The sequence below is a fragment of the Mastomys coucha genome, unplaced genomic scaffold, assembly GCF_008632895.1.
Source record: "Mastomys coucha isolate ucsf_1 unplaced genomic scaffold, UCSF_Mcou_1 pScaffold15, whole genome shotgun sequence".
NCBI classification, from domain to species: domain Eukaryota; kingdom Metazoa; phylum Chordata; class Mammalia; order Rodentia; family Muridae; genus Mastomys; species Mastomys coucha.
Window position 1 is genome coordinate 99,919,097 of NW_022196897.1, and position 19,147 is coordinate 99,938,243.

Consider the following 19,147-nt stretch of genomic DNA (forward strand, 5'->3'; position numbering starts at 1 on the left):
TTTAAAAGTAATGTAAGTGTGTTTTTGTACAGTGCTCTATTGTTCAAGTAAAAAGATACTTGGATGCCTAGACTACTCTGCACCTTACTGGGGAGCCATCTCTGAATGAGTTGTGCCTTAGACAAGCTGTTTATACTTAGTGTGTCTGTTGAGAGCATGTGCTCACTGACTTTTACACATGTAAGGGCAGAGAGAGAGAGAGAGAGAGAGAGAGAGAGAGAGAGAGAGAGAGAGAGAGAGAGAGAGAGAGAGAGAGGTTGTGTGTCTTTTACCCATCTCTAGCTTATTTTTTGTGATGGAGTCTCTTACATGTGCTCAACATTTCGGATAGACCTGCAGGCAAGCAAGCTTCCTGGATCTACCTGGATCTTCCCCTATTCCCTATAAGCTATAGTTATAAATGTATGCATTGGCTTTTATGCGGGTGCTGGGGATCTGAACTCGCATACTCATCCATTACTTGTACAACAATCATTTTACTCAGCGTACCATCTCCCTAGCCTCCTGCTTACAGTATTTAAGACTCAGTTTTATTACATAGAAAAGAGAACAGACATTTGAGTAAAATACCTTACAGGATTAAATTTTATCAACTAGTTTATATTTGAGTGCTCAATGCTGACACAACCAACTCAATAAGGCCAATAAAATTAATAATTAAATAGATCTATTTTCCTAGCCTCTTCACTAAATTTTTAGTATTCCATGAGAAAGGCAGGATGGAGTTTTATATCCCTGTGTAACCAGTGCATGGATGAGCTTCTAGCAAAGCATGCTGGAAAGTTTAGAAGTATTCTATAAATTTAGAAGCATTCTAGTGATGTGGAGTCACTATTTCATTATCTTTTCTTCTGGTTGCTTTTTCATCATAACTAAATGCACGTCTTCTTTTTCTGTTTTGTAACCAAGTACCTGTTGGACAACTACATCCTCTTGTCTTTCGTTGCCTTCTCTCTCCTCCCATAAGTGTTTTGAAGTAATCGTGTAGCATCTCTCTCAGGTGCCAAAAACTTCTTCAATTCCATTTGTAACCCTGAGCTCTTCTCCTCTTTCTTACTCTCTGGTTTCTCATACTTAGCCTATTTCATGGCTTCTCTATTAGTTCTGTACCAAAAATCTCTAAATTGTTTCTGTTCCTATTTCTTCTAATTCTCCATTTTCTGCTTGAGTTGCACCATCTATTGCCAGAGCTTCAATTGCTACTTAAATGTTCGTAATTTTCACAACTGAAACAAGGTTTTACTGCATGTAATTTATTGATTTTTGTCAGTCTGCTTCCTATAGTAACCGTAAGACTCCGGAATTTCCCAATTATGTTGAAAAAGGTAGAAAAAGAACACACACACACACACAAGCACGAAAGAGAAACAGACACACACACACACAGAAAGAGAAAGAGAGAGAGAGAGAGAGAGAGAGAGAGAGAGAGAGAGAGAGAGAGAGAGAGAAGAGGGGAGAGGAGAGTAAGGCCTGTAGGTAAGCTTTTAGATAAAATTAGATGGTGAGATCCCAGAAGAGAAGGGGACAATTTCAAAGATGCACCTGAGAGACTTTTTCACTTTTAAGGACTGAAAAGTCTGAGGGTTCCATGTCCTTGTCATTATTCAAGTCTATATGATGCTCTGCTGTTCAGATATCTAAGTAAGTCTACCCATTCACCTGTGGAAGGACATTAGAGTGATCCTAATCTGAGGTGATCATAAGTGGAGCTGTCATGAACATCCATACCTCATTGTATGGACCTATTGTTTCATGTCTCTTCAGTGAATACAATTCATGGAATGAAATGACCATAAAGTAAGTGTTGATTTAAGAAAATACCAAGCTGCTTTCCAAAGTTGTGCTGTTTCACATTCCTACCAGTTGTACAAATGACTTCTTATCTGTGGCAGGCTTGGCATGTAAACACTACAATTTTAGTACTTCAGTGGGTATGTTATGGTATCTCAAGATTCTGAGTTACATTCATCATGACTAATAGTAACAGCATCTTTATATGTGTTCATTTTTCATGTGTATCCTCTATGTTGAAATGTCTATTCTTTTTTCTCTAGTTCAACATTAGGTTTCTGGTTTTCTCAGTTTTGAAGCATTAGTCACCCCCATGCATGTGTATGTTTGTATGTATGTATGTATGTATGTATGTATATATGTATATATGTATGTATGTTTATATGTATGTTTGGTGCAGGCAGAGGCATGGCAGGATAGCTCAGCTCGTGGTGGCAGAAGCATGCTGTCGAGACTATTTGTATCACAGTTGCCAGTTAGCAGAGTGGCAGAACCCGGGCCCAGTGTAACCTTCAAAGTCTTCCCTCAAAGGACCTATTTCCACCATGCAAGCTCAGGTCTTCACACTCATAGTTTCCCTAAACAGCACTGAAAGGTCAGGAGTAGAAAGAATGGGAGTCAGGTTCAGACCATAACACTAGTGAAATAATATGAGAGTAATCTGGGAAATTTAAAAAGCTATAGAAGGAGGCTTGTTTTCTAAAAACACTGAACACTAAGGACATAAGAATGGGCAGCAGGAAAATTATTGAATTATAATTGTAAAAAGGGAGATTCAGAGGCACCATGAATTACCAGGAAGAAAACAGATGGAGGACGTGAAGCCAAATTTTGCCCATTATGAAGACAAAGACCTTTACCCTAAGCAGTATAGTTAATACCCTTTGTTATAGGATCAGAAAATAACATATAAGACCCGAATTCCCATAATTTGATTCGTGTTTCTTTGCCATGATAACTTTAACAGGCATACTGGTACCAATGAAGATGACATTTTAATTTATTACGCTCACTTCAATGATCCAATAATTTGGTGTTTTGAAGATAGAACATGTAGAGGAATGTCTGAGGGAAATGACTCACTCAACAGATGTTTAAGTAATGTGAGAATGTGGACAGCTATCACATGACCGAGTTTTACAGTGTCTTATGGAGAGGGTGCTATGCCCTGAATACTGCTGGTATTGAGAGCAACATAACATGTCGGGGGTGGGTTTGGTAACACTGGAAGGAAGGTTTTCAATGAACAGAGACCTACAATAATGCCTTGTGATGTTATTTGACTCCACCGCAATTCTGCTGTCTGAGTAGAAAGAACGTTAAGCTTATAGAATACTCAGCCCTAACAAAGGTTAGGAGTAGGGAGAACTTACTGTTAGAACAAGTCAATGACTGAAGGGGGAAAAAATATCAGGAAGAAAACAGATGGAGAGATGGAAGCCAGAGAGCGGTGTGTCTGTGGGAGGATAAAGGGGTGGTGAGAAAGAGAATGGGGAGGGGGGCCACCGCAGATGATTCAAACAATCTTTTAAAGGTTTGCTCCCTCTTTTTGGAAAATTTAAAAATATTTTCAGCAAACAATATTGCTCCTCTCCTGGTTCTGCTTTATTCTGCCTTCCTCTCTGCACTGCTGTCTGTTCTTTGTTTTGTATGCTAGCCTTCCATGGGGAATTCTGCCTAACCAGACACTAAGGGAAGTGCCAGCTATGTCAATCAACTGTCATAACTAGGGCTAGAGACCAAAAAAGAGCAGCATAAGCCAAAGAGCGGGGGGTGGGGTGGGGGAAGAGACAGAGATTGTGTGGGAGTGCATTGTGGGTGAAGTCGGTGGGGAGGGCTGGAGGAGCTGGTTCGGCTGGGAAAACACATTTTACCCATTTCTCCTGAGTCACTTCAGCTAGAATTTTTTTTTCTTCATCTCTGTGGGAAATCAAGAGCAAAGGCTTAGCTTATCAGTAGTTTCCCTGAGCCAGGAATCAGAAAGCTGAAGAGACATCCTGTATCAAGCTTTGAAATACTGACCTCAACAGAATCCCCACCCTGAAGACCAAACAGAAAAGAATTTGGTGTAGATAGGCAGGCTAGGGCAGGCAAGAGGAAAAAAAAATGCAGGCCTAGAAAGTACACTTCACAGGCTAGACAGGGAAGAGGGCTTCTTTCCTGGATGGTTTAGAATATGGAGGACTTTGAGAACTCCAGCCATTTCCTTCTGTTTGGATTCAATTGAGAAAGATCATTAGACAGGCACTTCTGCCAAACAGATAGGACTGGTCCGGAATTGTGCCCAAAGGAGCTCAGCATTGTGTCCACCATGTAGCCTGTCTAATCCAAAATGGACTTGCAGGCCGTGCACTTTCCAGAGGTCACAAAACTACCAGGATACCTGCAACTGGCATTAAAATGAACATATGAGTACAGGGCCGTCTTTGGCTAACATTGTGTAAGCCCAAGTGGTTTTTCTCCCCGTGGTAGAATGAGTCATTTAGTTCATAAGCTTAGCTGAGATCTGACACCGTCTTTGACAGGAATTTATGAAAGGGGAAAACAAACATCCTCAACCCCCGTTTTGTTGTTGTTGTGGTTGTTGTTGTTCGCTTGTTTGTTTTTATAGAAAATCCTGGTTGTTCATGATGACTACATTTAAATTTGCTCTCTTCATCTGTTATTTATTGCAGTTACTACCTATAACTTGATTCATCCTTTATGATCATGTGATAGTATATTAACCTAGATTTAAGTATGCCAAGGCTTGATGAAGAATAACAATTACATATGATTTCCCAATTACATCATTTTTTAACACTCTATACTGTATATTAAAAGATAATCCAATTTAGCTAAAGAAGAAATTGGACTGTGTGCTCGTTTTATTATCACTCATAGATATAGGAACTACAATAATATACTTTGGGTAATCAATAGATTAGGATCAATTATACATTAACACTTAGGGGGTTCACATTTCCAAGGGCCTCACCAATATGAATGATATTTCCAATGCCAAATTCATCTCTAAAGATTTTGACTTAAATGAAATATAGACAATAAATTCAAATGGCCATCTGCCTATCTGTGCAGCGTTATCAAAGAGCACTCATTTTAGCAGCGGTTGGCTCTTATTCTCTTCAGCATGGCTCCAGAGAGTCATCCTTCATTTGTTAGACCAGAAATAATTTTTACCTATTTCTGGCCAAGTTACATCTGATCCAAATAATTTTTTTTTTAATTTGTGGTCCCTCAAGGAGATTCACATGTATTTGTGACTATAAAGTTTGAGACAAGGATTTTGTTTGTTTGTTTGCACAGCAGTACTTCTAGAGAACTCAAAAGTCAAACTTGAAGAATTTAAAAGGCAAGATGTTTTTCTTAATAAGCAGTTCATCTTGAGCAAACTTAAAATCGATATATGCACCATAACAGGAAATGGTGTACATGAAATAGTATTTTTACAGTACGTAACATCTTGTCATTTGTCAACACATTTGCCTTTCATATCCCCTGTAGCTAAATTTGGCATGAAAAAGCCTACATAAAAAGACATCTATGTATTCCTGTGTTTCTGGTGCTCATCTCTGAAAGGCCGAAGCACTTGACAAGCTGGCTATTTTAACCCAAACTGATAGAAAGGGACAAAGAGTAGATACAGAAGGAGACTAGTAACAATATTCTTTGGAAAATTCCAGGCTATTGTGACACTGTGAAATTTTCAGCAGACTAGGTCATTATAAAAAATAGGGAGCTTCCTAAGGCAAAGTGATGGCAAAGAGCTATTTTCACTGAAAATTCTTAGTTCTGTTTCCTGAGGTAAAATCATTTCTGTATATATACATGTATATAAGTATTTATTTATCTTGGTAGTAGTAGGGGTTGAGTACCAATTCATACAGATAGAGTGTTCTACCAATAAGCTATAGCCCCAGCTCTTGTGAATTTATTTTTAAATAAACCAGATTCATTTTCTCTGCAAGGATGCAACACAACTTAATTCAGATTTAGAATCCAGTAGTGCAACATAGTATTCTGAATTTGTATAGGAGACTGAGTCAAAAACATAGAGTCCTAGTCAGGAGGTATTAGCACAGAAAATAAATAGAAGGAGGAAGGTAGAATGAAAATCCTATTCATTCATTCATTCATTCATTCATTCATCCATCCATCCATCCTAACATTTATAGCAAGGTCATATACTTAATAATAGACAAAATGACCTAAATCTCTAGCTTAAATACATGTGAGCTTAGGTAGTTAAGAAACAAAATAGTATGACTTTTCAATGTTTTCAGGGCTCCCCAGGTCTCTCTCTCTCTCTCTCTCTCTCTCTCTCTCTCACTCACTCACACACACACACATGCACACACACAGGCACATACACACGCACATGTACACACACATACACACACAAGCACATGTACACACACATACACACACACGCACATGCACACACACACGCACATATACACGCACATGTACACACACATACACACACACACACATGCACACATATACATGCACATACACACGCACATGTACACACACATACACACACGCACATGCACACACACATGCACATACACACGCACATGTACACACACATACACACACATGCACATGTACACACACATACACACACACGCACACACACACACACACACACACATGCACCCTTTTAACCTCCCTAAACATAAAGACTGTGCCCCAGCAGCTATGCTACTGTACATTTCCAAAGGTTAAATTTTTACCTAAATTCCAAAAAACTTGACTCTTCTTGTCATTTCATAACACTCTTGTAAAAACTTTCTACTAGACTTCTGAGAGACAGATCAAAACGTCCCTCCTGTCTCTGCCCCATTTCCTGAACACGCTCTTCTCTTCAGCAGCTGTGCTGAATGCAAGACTCACATCCTGACAGAGAAAGTCTGACTTATACGGAAGAAAGTTTCCAATCGACCGATGCTTTTATTCACTTTCATAGAAAAGAAAATTCTTTCTCCTTGGAGCATTGCGCAAGAAACCGAAAGGTTAGCTCCAAGTCCAGGAGGAGGGAATATGACTCATTCAAACTCCCTTGCTTTTTGGAGTGAACACTTCATGATACTCTCTTTTCAGAAATATATTAATTCAATTCAATAGGAAGTAGAAGAAAAAATTAATATGTTTTCTAAGATTTAACAGTGACAACATTAATAAATTTTGAGAACATCCCTTTAAAATTTCTGGTATTTTCCATTAAATTGAATTGATAATATGAATGGAGGCATTTCAGCATTAGTATAGAGCACCTTGCCATTTCTAGTTAAATATACTCAGTAGAGAGTAATTCTTGCAATAAGATAAATTTGCTACAACAATCAAACAGTATCACTGTAGAAAGCTCTTCAACCTCATGTACCTTTTTCTGCTTTCAGGATGGGTGTGGAGAATTCTGCCTGGAGCCATGGAAGGTTTCCAGCTTTTCTGGCTTAACTGTTATCTTCATTTCTCTTTAGCTGTCTCCTGGGCTTTGAAGTTCTGTGTTATATTGCCCCCTGAGTATAGCCATCCGCACCCAAAGTTCACGCTTAATGTTAACAAGGTGAGCACTGGCAACAAGGAGCTCTATAGCAAATTCCTCAGGTCTGAGAGACAAATGGCAGTCAACAGACAGGTCTGATGAAACAAGGTCAACTTCTGCTCAGCAGCCTAATCAGACACAGGAGAAGATTTTCATGCTTGCCAGCAGTATTTGGGCCACACTTTTCTCATTGGTTGTGAGTTTTTTTCACAATACCTCTTCTTTTGTGGAAAATTCTAAAGAATAAGTAAAAATTATAATTTCTTCTTTCCCATAATAGCAAAGGAAATGTTATCACTTATGCTGTGATCTTACCATTAATAAAGCAACTTATACATTTTTTCAGTAGGCTACATAGGTATTTTTAAGTCAGAAAATATTAGTTATGTTTGTATCTTCCATAATAGATAATACAATGTTTTGTTTTCAATAGACGCAGAACAACTATTTTAAAATGTGAATAGTACACACTCTGTTCTTTCTGAAAAATTTCTTGGAATTTTCCCAAAGTGTATTAACTATGTTGAAGATCCCTTGTCAGATATAGCGGTTATGCTGGGAATCCCAGAGCATGAGAGATGAAGGTAGGAGTAGTAGAGGTTCAATGTCATCCTGGATTTCATAAGACTTTATTTAAAACACAACAAAACACCACCAACAAAAATACATGGAAAAGAAACAAACATGGTTAGCAGTGGGGAGAAATAGCTCAGAAATGGCCCTATTGAACTGAGGAGAAAACCAAGATGGAGTGTATCCAAATGCCTTCAATGAAACCTTAGTACATAAACAAGATAATAAAGTCTAGATATCTATATATGTTTTATCTGGAGCCAAATATAATTTGGCTCATGTGACCTCTTTTGGAATACACATATAGATATGCAGAAGAGAAGCAAGATGGATGGAAAGACATTGGAAAAACAAATACAACAAACAATGTATCCAAACCCATTCTCTTCTGGAATTAAGTTTATATATAGCCCTTTTTAGTATATGTAGAAGGTTAAAACAGGTTTTTAGTTTTTTGTATCATAAACATTTTCCAGAAGTCTTCCTGGTTTTGTGTTTTTGAAATCGAATCTTGTTTTGTAGGCCAGGCTGGGCTTGAAAGGTGCTAGAATTACTAATTCAGACCACCATGCCTAGCTATAGAAACTTCCTTAAAATGTAAATAGAATTATCTGGATAGTATATTAAATTAATGCATTAGCACTACATAAATACTTATTTAATTGGCAAAATTCATGTTTAGGAGGACTTGAGAAGGCAAAGGACAATGGGAGAGAATGGTGAAGCTAAGCATGGTGTTAGTCAGGCAAAAGAACAAAGGGTAGGTGTGGAAAGAATGTGCATTTTGAGAATGTACAGAGAGAACATTTTTTCAGAGGATCAGCACTCTGGCATTTCTTTGAACTGGTCCTGAACTCTTCTACAGTGATGGTGGCAAATTGATGGGATTATGTGATAGATATAATACCTCAGACATAAGGACCCTTTCTTAGGAAGTAAGACATTGGTGATTCTTCAGAAAATATCATTGTTATAAGAACCAATATCTCTAAATGTCTTATCTTTGCCAGATATTGTGACCCATGTCTGTGATTCTAGCAATGAGGAGACAAAGGCTAGAGACTGGGTAGAGAGCCCATTCAGCCTGGGCTCTATGACAAGACTAGTCTTCCAGGTACAAAGGATAAAAAGACTGCCTAGAACTAGTCCAGAAAAATATCCTGGGTTTATATAGTTTCTGAATTAACAAAATCAAGGCTAACTCTACCAATTTCTTTCTGTGCTCAGATTTTCTTAGGAGTCTAACAAAATACTTTGTAAATATTTTACTTTAAGTAATTGTGCTGTGCTCCTGTATACATTTGTTTTGTTGATTTTAAAAATTAAAACCACCACAGTAAACCATATAAACATCAATGGGTAAATATATAGAGAAACACTATTATTTCCTGTCTTACTTAAAGTGAGATGGTTTTGATAAGTCACTGTGCTAGAAGCTAAACTGTATTGGAGACTCCAAAGGATACTTACTGGAATTTGAATGATAGTTTAAATGGGACCAGCCATTGGATCCCAAATGCTTTAATCATCTCCCCTCCTTGTGGGGATCCAGTCGTGTGAGTGAAAACATGAAGTAAGGAGGATCAACCTGCTGGAAACCTATTCTGTAAGCAATTTCTAAAGTGGTATTCAACTGAGTAGGCCAGATGCCCCAAAGTAGTCTTATAGAGGCTGAAGTGGGGTCAAATAGAGTAGGGTCTATGAGAGAGCAAAGTGGAAGAGGAGAAAATAAATGACAGTAGACATAAAAGTAATTGTTATTGACCTGGGCTGGGATCAGTCGTTCTTAGATGTCTGAGAGTATTTCCTCTGCTTTGCCAACATGAGTGGGAGTCATGATAAGAGTCCACTCCAGAAAGCACTTCCTGACTTCATTTCTCATAGATTTTTTTCACCTCTGTATTTCTACATTGCTTGTAACTTGTACCTACCACACTGAGCCTTAGGGCCTGTTTGTTTGTTTGTTTGTTTTTCTTTGTTTTGTTTTTACCTGTATGCAGGGAAATGATAAGAATATGTATGTGTAGAGAAGCTTCATCACTTTTGTCTATGACCCACCTGCTTCTAAGAGGACCAAGGATAACAATCTATCTGAAGATCAAAAGCTGGATCTTTCCTCCATTTTTCAATTTCTGTTATTATCTGTAGAATCAGAAAATTGTACTGGGTGAGATCTCAGATGTCCTTCTGCCCTTCATACTCTGTGAGTCCCTGCTAAACTACAAGATAAAACCTTTCCCCAGTGAATGAGGACTGTGACAGATCACAACTACTTAGAATCTGTGATAATTTTGGTCTGCAGGTGTTGCTGTGACACAAGAAGAATTAAGAGATGACAAGGAACATGTCAGACAATGGGCATGAAAAGATGTTCTCAAAGTTTTGTTTACAGCACACATAGGAAAGTGAGTTTCCCCTGTTCCAGCATCTCTCTGTGAAAGGAATGGGGTCGATTTCCCAAACAGGGCAAAAAGCAGAGGTTGTGTGTTCTCGCCAGCTGGACTTCCCTATCTGAAAGGATGTCCTGTTTACACTTGGCACCAGAGACTGATGATTGCATTGCCTGAGTACCCAGAGAATAGGATGGAAGGCGAAATGAATTTTCACACAAGTTTAAAAAATAGCACTCTCTGACCCTGTCATTGTACCACCTGGGACTGGTTTACCAAAGAGAATACTTACTGAGAAGGGCGAAGCCATGGTATTCAGGGAATTCAGGCTTTCTTAGCCAGGGCATTTTTCTCCATCCTCTCCTCTCATTTTCCTTTCTTCTTCCTCATCATATACATTTCCCCCTCTTCTCTCTCTCTTTTTTTTTTCCAAAAAATGAAGAGGTGGGAGTTTGGGTGACAGCCAGATTCATTTCATGAAATGAACACTGTATAGGTAGCCAAACACTGCAGAGTCTAATATTAGTATACCTAAGCTTTCAGTAAAGAGAAAATTAGCGCAGCAAGCATATTTTAAGGTCGTGAAAGTTCATTTTCCTTTTCAAAGCAATATTTTTATCTTTAAAACAAAATGTAAGAAGTGGTGGGGTGCCAGAAGAAAGAAGCAAAACAAATGAGAAGCAGGGTAAACTCTTCCCTAGACACTTGAGTGCAGTAGCAGCTTTGCAATGGGAGAAAGTTAGTCTGTATGTCCCCGAAAACCCTTGTTAAACAAACATGCTTCTTTAAGGACTTCTCAGAGAGATTTTCTCCTTCTAACAACTCACAACTCTGACTATGAACTAGTTTTATAGTTAATACTAAATGCTGTCTTTCTTTTTTCTTTTTTTTTTTTTTAGTGTTAGCTACCACTTTGCAGTAAATTTTCTGGTATAAAATAGTAGGGGCATGTACTCATGAGTTGTCTGTCTCATGTGTGTGTGTTGTCTGTGTATATACACACAGAGAGAATGAGAGTAGAAATGTATGCATATTGTCTGAGTATACATATATATGTATATATACACACAGAACATTTCAGAGGTATAATTTTGTCTCATAATGAGATTTTTAACTTCTTTAAAGTATAGTCCAACAAAATTCCATTTTTAGGCATTATGATTCTAACACAGAAATTAGTCAAGGGAGATTAAGTTAAAAAACAAAACAAAACAAAACAAAAAACTAGTTTTTTGAGTTTTTGGCTTTCCCGATGAATTTACCCCCAATTTTATGCTGTCTTTGTTTATTTGACATTGCATATGCAAAAATCATGCCTAGAAATTGAATTGTGTGTACTTGAGGATGGCAGCATTGCTTCTACGAGTGAAGCCAGGATTAGCAACTGAATAGCCAAGTAAACGAAGACCAGGTACTCATAACCCACCATTTATCATAGGCTTGCGAGACAACTGCATTTATTTCAATCTATGTGTGAGAGAGCGTGCCTAGCAATCAGGTCAGCCCTATGAACATTGCACTGTATTTATCTTTAGTCTCTAAACATTGTGTGTAATCAAGGAAGTGAGATGGAGTAATAAAAACCCATTATAGAGTTCTGAAAGCCCTCAATTTCATATTTACATCTTGGAACCAGCTCATTCTGACTTCATAACTCCTTAATTAAAGGCACAGTCGTTTTCTTTTCTGTAGGGCATTTTTTTTCACCCTCACAATACAAGCATACATTTGGTAACTAATACCAGCAATTAGCCTCATCTGCTATGTAAATGAGTGTAATTGCAATTAAATACTTTAGTAGGCCCAAAGGGAAAACATGCAATCATTACAAAGTAAGTAGGGAGAGCTTGGTTAAGGGACATTTAGAAGTGTTAGCAGAAGTGCTTTTCCCTGTGGTGTCAGGAGCCTTTTCTATGGTGAATTATTTCACTGCAAGCTAGAGAACTTGACTTTTGTTTCTTGGTCTCTTTTCCTACAGAGATGGGAGAGAACCATCCTCTTCAGCATTCCTAAGGGTTGATTAATTTTAGCAAAAATCAGCCTAAGAAACAGGCTTCTCTTCAGCATGGATCAAGGGCCTTACAGAGTAACTGTGCTAGTTTTGCTCTATGGCTCGGGAGACAGCACTATTCATTCACAAAACCGTGCTGGTGTAGCACCAAGTATTTAGTCATTTATAGCTTTAGGGGTTGAATGGACATAGCACACACAAATGAGAAGAGCAGCCTGCTAGGGGGGGTCAAGTGGTATGGTTGCTAGCTAGTAGCACATAGAGGTTTAAGATTCTGAAGCCAGGGTGGGGGCCTCTTGCCCTCACTAGCTGCGCATACGTGGGCAAGTCAAACACCAAATCTGTATAATTGGGAGATATAATGGATGTCTCAGGGGGTTGCTGGACCTGTGAGATTGCTTCATGCATGGGAAACTGCTAGAATAAAGCCTGACAAAGATTAAGTACTCACTAAGTGGACACTGAAAGATCTTGAGGCTTTCCGTTCCTCTAGGAAAATTTTCTCTCTGAATCAAGCCAGAATCCAGCACAATGCTCTTGAGTGGAATTATTTTAGACCTTTGAAAATTTCTCACAATTTGTCAAATTCTGTGGATGACATTGCAAAAAAATTAATAATTTCCCCATGTGTATGTGTGGTGTGTGTAGGGAGGGTAGATGTGTGTGTGTGTGTGTGTGTGTGTGTGTAAGTGAGCAGTCCCCAGCATACACTTGCATACAGATACCTGCAGTTCATATTGTGTGTCTTCCTTGATGGCTGCCCCTTCACTTGCTCAATCAGTGACTGTCAGTTAAGCACAGAGCTTTCGGACAATGTTAGTCCAGCACCATCTTGTCCCAGAGATTTCCTGTCTCTACCTTCTAAGTGCTGGGGTTATAGACAATTGCCATGCCCACCCAACTTTAATGTGGGACTTCCTTCCATTTGCTCAGCAAGCGTTTTTGACCACTGAGCCACCTCTCCAGCTCATTGAGCCATAGACTTCTTTGATGATGTAATTCCCACAATCTTAGCCATTTATCCATCTGAGGTGTGATTCATACTGTAAGCCAGGAACTTCTGAACAATACTTTTATTTTATTAATAGACAGTAAATATACAACAAAGATTTTCTTTACTTTGATTTCTATGACTCTCAAAAGCAAATTTATAATGAATACATTTAGTAGTAATTTCTCTGCTGCTTTTATAACCACTAATTTATTCACAGAAAGTAGGTTACTATATGTTTCTTTAAAATCTCATTAAATATTTTTAATTAACTATGTGCCACTGAAAGACTTGAGTCCCATTAGAAACATTCTCTTCATCTTTTTTTTTTTTTTTTTTTTTTTTTTTTTTTTTTTTTTGTTTTTTTTTTGTTTTTTTTCGAGACAGGGTTTCTCTGTATAGCCCTGGCTGTCCTGGAACTCACTCTGGAGACCAGGCTGGCCTCGAACTCAGAAATCCGCCTGCCTCTGCCTCCCAAGTGCTGGGATTAAAGGCGTGCGCCACCACCGCCCAGCTCTCTTCATCTTTACTCAAAAAATGAAGTTGAGTCTGTGACCTGTACACTTCCTTACAGATTTTAAATGCTAATCTTAATTTAAATAAGCTTTTCTTGTCCTGTTGGAAATGATAATATGGCTAAAGGGTGGAAATACACCTTAGAAAATAAATGATTCATGATGTCATTGTCAGAACAAAACAAATTTAACAGGCTTCAAACCTTCTCACTTCTTATATTTCTTCTTTTGCTTTTTTTTTCAAATTACCCCACATGTTCTCAACCTGTACAAGCATTTAAAGACATGATCACAAACTTCCATCACTTTTTGGTTTCTTTCCGGCCATGAAAGAAAAGTCTTGGTTTTAGACATTCGACATGGATAAAGTGTTTGGGTCACTGTCCTTAACGGTTTCTCCTCGTCCCTATCCACTGAACAGGGAATAGTGGCACATCAGAGATAAAGAAAGTAAGAAAAGGGCACAAATAAACATCTTTTGCTGCTTTTGATAGAAGGGAAAAACCTTCAGTTCTTATCGTCCTCTTCTTTTTTTCCCCCACTTAAGAGCTATAGGGAGCTTCAAAGGCTGAACACGGTCCATCCTACTGAGCTAAGTACGTTATCAGAGAAAAGACTGCCAGATGTTTTGCAATCAAACTTGGTGCAGAACATAACTTTAATGGAAAGCAGACGGGCATTCTGTTTCCCTCCCACTGTGCTATCTATCTGAGAGACTTTCAGGAGCCCACTCTCCATACCCTCTGAAAAAGCATACTTTCTAAAGTCCTATAATTTGACCCAATTTGATATAATAAGAATCTTTGCGTATAAGTAGGAAATAAGTAACTTTGCTTTCTTGGGGATGAAGTATGTAAAGCCTGTATTTTTCCAGAGTGGAGACCACCATAGAAAGCAATTAATCAAACACGAAAAGGAACTTTTAGTACTCAAAGTATCCTAAAAGAGTCAAAAGCTATTTTGTCTGTGAATATCTGTTCAGCTTTCATGGGACCTTAAATTTGATATCATTTTTTTTAAATAAGGCAGCAAACTTTTTAATAAGTTAAGGGATAGAGGCAATGTGTTTCTTTTTAAAAGGTGAAACTTAGTTCTTTTTCATTAACATGTTTTCACATACACTTAACAGAAATACAAATTATTTTTAGATCAAATTTTAGGTGAAATAGCTTTAATAAAGAATAGGTTTGGACCACTCTGACAATGAAGGAGACACTACCTGCCTCACAAAGATCTTATCTGATATATGCAAGCTATAAAAGCTTTCTCATAAATTTAGAGAGCAGAAAGTGTTTAACTTATTCAAACATATATATTTTTTTAACATAAGACATACATATTTAATGTTTATCTCAAACCTAACTATCCCTTTAAAAAAAAAACTTATAGTAATGTGCCTACCTTGGGCTGTAGAGTACTTGTGCATAGATAAATGTAATACAATTTAATTTTCAAGACTACCTCCTAGAAAATGCTAAGCATTCTGACCTTCACTTTTAAGAGATTAACAATAACAGAGAAATAAAATAAATGTAAACTCAAATAGACATACAGCAACTTACAGATTCCCCCTTCCTTTTAATTCCTTAGAATTCTGAGTTTCAGATGTAGTAAAGCTATAACAAAAATCTCAATGCAATTGCAGAATGGTTTGTTGAGCAAATGTTGCATGATTTGAGACACAGTTCTCTTCCCACTTCATCTGAGCTCCCCAGATTGCTCAGTCCCTTTGTCTGTCTTATTTTCTCTAGAATCCCGTGTTGAGCAACCAGACACTAGGCAATGGACCATGGACTTGATGTTACTCATGTTGTCTTGCACAGGCTTGTTAAAAATGCCCTGTGGCCAGGCTTGATTCAGAAGTGGTATTTGGAAGAGGCAATCATTCAGATGGTGATAAAAATATATTTGCTTGAAGAACAACTGGAACTCAAAGTAAGAAGGTTCTCAGGCCTACTTTTCTACTCCTCTGGTCCAGGCAGATCACTCAGTCTGCTGGGAGTTACTTAGGATCCAATCTATCCCTTGTGGAACAAGCTTGGGCTCTGGAGGATATGGTCAGCATGCAGATTGATTTATTCCAATCCTTACTTTTATAACAATGCTCATCCTTGGTTCAAATGTCTGTGAAGGCCTTTAAGGAAGACTGATTCCATGTAAAGACATTTTTTATTTTCAGTCTAGAAAAACACAGTGTTTTAAGGGAAATTAAGTTATGAGGTCTCCATTATGCCAAGTTCACAGCCATTTTTCCAGTTGAACAAAAGGCCCTAGATTGGGTTTGGGTAGGTAACACCTATTTTAGGCAGTCAAAGGAGGATGTAGCTGTATGAGCATGTGTGTGTGTGTGTGTTAATAGTATATATTACCTTTGAATCATTACTTTAAAATATTTTTCATGTTTTAAAATTATGACAGATTGCTGACCTAGGTATATTTTTAAAATAGCCATATTGACTTAAAAGGGAAAAATGAGAAGATTGGAAATGTGTATGCTTTATTTTTTTTTTTTTTTTTTTTTTTTTTTTTTTTTGGTTTTTCTAGACAGGGTTTCTCTGTGGAGCCCTGGCTGTCCTGGAACTCACTCCGTAGACCAGGCTGGCCTTGAACTCAGAAATCTGCCTGCCTCTGCCTCCTAAGTGCTGGGATTAACGGCGTGAGCCACCACCTCCTGGCTAGCCATAGAGTTATTACCTAGCAACAGGAAGGACCAGGTGCAGTGACTGACACCATAAATAAGTCAATAAATAAATAAAAATGTACCATCTTATTTTTAAAAGTAAATAAATCTAAGATGCTATGACAATTAACTGGGAGCATAACTGATTAATAAAGAAAAAAAGAACCTCAGAAACAGATCTTTTAAAAGTTATGTCAACTGTATACGCTTGGATATATTATTCTATTTTGATCAACAATTTCTATTTCTGAAATTATGAATTAATTCATGACTGTTGTTTGCTAGTTTACTTCCTGTTTGCTAGGTTACTTCCTGTTTGCTAGATTACTTCCTGTTTGCTAGGTTACTTCCTGTTTGCTAGGTTACTTCCTATTTGCTAGGTTACTTCCTGTTTGCTAGGTTACTCCCTGTTTGCTAGCACAGAAACAAAGGGAAATTATAGAAAAACCAGTGTAAAGTCCATGCCAATCTGTAAAACATTCTGTGGGCCAACCATGGCTGTGGGATTATAAATAGCAAACATTCTGGGTCTATTTTTTTGGGGGTGGGGGGATGTGGGGGCTGGATAGGGCTATAACTGAAAGTTTAATTTATGTTCACCTAGAAGCTGAAAGTAAACCCTTCCAGAATTGAAAACTTAATCAGGAAATGATGGATGTAGCCAACCTATACATTCTCTTTGTGGTGGGTTACACTATTTTCAAAGAGTGGATTAAGTACAAACTCACTAGTATTAGCAAAGAAAATTAGATGAATTCTTTTTCTATTCATAGGCAGTATTTTTTCCCCCACAGTCTCACTTTGTAGCCTTAGCTGGCTGGTTTGGAACTTTGAAAGATCTATGTGTCTCTGTCTTTTGTGTGCTGGGATTAAAGGTATGTACTATCATACCTGGTTTTTTATAAATTTAATATTGTATTTAGAATTTTAATAGTAGTTATGGATAGGCCTGAGTGCACCTATATATATCTGTTGAGATGACTAACATGCACTCTGCAATCTGGATTCTGGTCTTCATGTGAGCAGCAAGTGTTCTTAACAACTGAGCCATCTTCTGGCCCCTAGAATTCTTGCTTCAAACCATGTAAAAAAAAAAAGGTATCCAGCATCAAAGGCAGGCGGCTGTAATGATATATTTGTAGGGATAGGAATAGATCATATATCTTTGTGTACAGGTAATCACTCAAAGGGTGATTTACAAGCATGTCTGAACCAAACAGTAGTTAAAAGGTTAAAGTTAGCAATCCTTATAAAAATTTAAATTATTCCATTCTCAATATTCTACCATCATTTAATGATGCAGAGGTTGTTACTTGAGTCATACTGAGCACAGGACACTATACATAGGGAGTCATGGAATTTGTCCTTAGGCTTCATGACTCTAGAGAGCTTGTCTGATGTTCATGAAAAGCTGTTACTGGTTCAGGAATGTAGTAGGCACTTAGTGTTTCTGTTTAGTCAAAGAGTGGGAAAAATAACACAAAAGCATTTTCATTGAGTGTCTCCTTTCAAAGCCTATATCTTACTCAAGCATGCACAAAATGTTTACAGTTTATGAAATCCACTGACCTATGTCCTTAGTATCAGTAGTTTCTGTTTTCTTTTTAGGAGATACAATATATACTAACAGAGGATGCTGGGGAGTCGATAACCAACTGCTAAGCTTTGCAGTCACACAAGATTGGAAACCTGGTATTAGTCATTTCTAGTTCTATAAATGTAAAATTCACTGCCTTAATCCACAGTTTTCTCATCATAAAATATAAAGACTAATAGTAACTTCCCCAGTGGGACCCCTGAACAGATCAAAGGAGTTAATGGTTAGAAAGTTCATATCCAAGGGCTTTCACTGAGTAAGTACCTAATAAACCTCCTGGTCATTATTAGTCACTTGGCCTTTGGCTCATTTTAGTATTAGATCTAAAACAAATGAACGACTCCTGAAGCTTCATCCTGAACTCTATCCAGAAACAAGTAGACATTTAGCAACTCCAGGACAGGGCCAGCATTTCCGATCCCCATTTGACTTCCCCGTAGGATGAACTCTGTTGTTTCAGGATTTCAAGCCAGGCCCAGCCAGGAAAACACAAGTTAAAGTTTTCTGGCAACGATAAAATTGGGAAGTACGTGAAACTGTTGATTTGGATCTAGTTTCCAAGGTCATCAAAGGTTCAGAAGTTGAGAAAAGGGTGATGGTTGGTGGGTGAAAATTTAACGGTTTACCCACAAAGGAATAGTGTTCTGCTGACTGATATACATTTTTATGAAAGTTAAATGCTCCAAAAATCAGGTAGTACAAAATTAGTGATAAACTACAATGTCAGCCCCTAAGATATACAAAATAAGCAGCTTTAGTAGATGAGGTTTATCAGAGTGTGTTAGGAAGGTCAGGCTGACAAATTGAGGGACTGAGAGTTTGAGGTGGCTGGTGAATGTTATGTAACCAACATTGATACTAAATTTAAACTCCCAACAGCCGTCTCAGGAGGTGTGTAGGTGGAAAGGTGAAGGGGCAGATTGAAGACAATGGTCTTTATTTTCATAATGTGATTTAATTTTAGGTCAGGCATGTATAAGAACACTCAGCCAACAGTGTCCTTTTTGGCAATCCTGTTTCTGTTTCTTTTTTTTTTTTTTTTTTTTTT